The following is a 1,083-nucleotide window of genomic DNA, read 5'->3' as shown; positions in this document are numbered from 1 at the left end:
GCCACAAAGCCACCTCTGATGGGATCCGGTGCTTTAGTGCTGGTATGATCGCATCCAACATGTTACCCCCGCCTTCGTCCCTTATGCTTGCCACTCCCAGGTCCACTGCAAAGATTATTGTCATTCTTACTACCATTACAACCGTTGCCTAATAATGGATAATGCCCTATATATACTACTTACTCCCCCCCTCAAACACGGGGACGAGTTTACCACGGTTTCCACCCCTCCCTCCATACCGCAGCAACACGTATTTTTTTACCCCTTTCAGAACGCGGTCCTCGCGCCACAAAGCCGCCTCTAGACGCGTGACCAATGAGCAGCGAGCTAAAACATATCGCAAATGTCAAAAATAATATAACGGGGTTGATATATATCGCGCACATGTGATATGTTTGTCATGAGGCGCAAAAAATAATTAAAAAGGGAATGCAACAGGAGGATTTTCCAGGAGGTCACCCATCCTAGTACTACTCTCGCCCAAGCACGCTTAACTTTGGAGTTCTGATGGGATCCCGTGCTTTAGTGCTGGTATGATCGCATCCAACATGTTACCCCCGCCTTCGTCCCTTATGCTTGCCACTCCCAGGTCCACTGCAAAGATGATTGTCATTCTTACTACCATTACAACCGTTGCCTAATAATGGATAATGCCCTATATATACTACTTACTCCCCCCCTCAAACACGGAGACGAGTTTACCACGGTTTCCACCCCTCCCTCTATACCGCAGCAACACGTATTTTTTTACCCCTTTCAGAACGCGCTCCTCGCGCCACAAAGCCGCCTCTAGACGCGTGACCAATGAGCAGTGAGCTAAAACATATCGCAAATGTCAAAAATAATATAACGGGGTTAATATATATCGCGCACATGCGATATGTTTGTCACGAGGCGCAAAAAATAAATAAAAAGGGAATGCAACAGGAGGATTTTCCAGGAGGTCACCCATCCTAGTACTACTCTCGCCCAAGCACGCTTAACTTCGGAGTTCTGATGGGATCCGTTGATTTAGTGCTGGTATGATCGCATCCGACATGTTACCCCCGCCTTCGTCCCTTATGCTTGCCACTCCCAGGTCCA

General features: G+C 47.8%; 2 non-coding genes across 2 annotated transcripts; both read right to left on the bottom strand.

Annotated features, from left to right (window-relative positions):
• Positions 1–426: 426 nt before the first annotated feature.
• LOC123173302 (5S ribosomal RNA) lies at positions 427–545 on the bottom strand. The gene has a single exon (XR_006486085.1). It is a non-coding gene; the product is annotated as a 5S ribosomal RNA (ribosomal RNA).
• Positions 546–915: 370 nt separating this feature from the next.
• Positions 916–1,034, bottom strand: LOC123173348 (5S ribosomal RNA). The gene has a single exon (XR_006486127.1). It is a non-coding gene; the product is annotated as a 5S ribosomal RNA (ribosomal RNA).
• Between the last annotated feature and the right edge of the window lie 49 nt (positions 1,035–1,083).

The sequence above is a fragment of the Triticum aestivum genome, unplaced genomic scaffold, assembly GCF_018294505.1.
Source record: "Triticum aestivum cultivar Chinese Spring unplaced genomic scaffold, IWGSC CS RefSeq v2.1 scaffold54592, whole genome shotgun sequence".
Taxonomy (NCBI): Eukaryota; Viridiplantae; Streptophyta; class Magnoliopsida; order Poales; family Poaceae; genus Triticum; species Triticum aestivum.
This window is presented reverse-complemented; position numbering and strand designations above follow the sequence as displayed.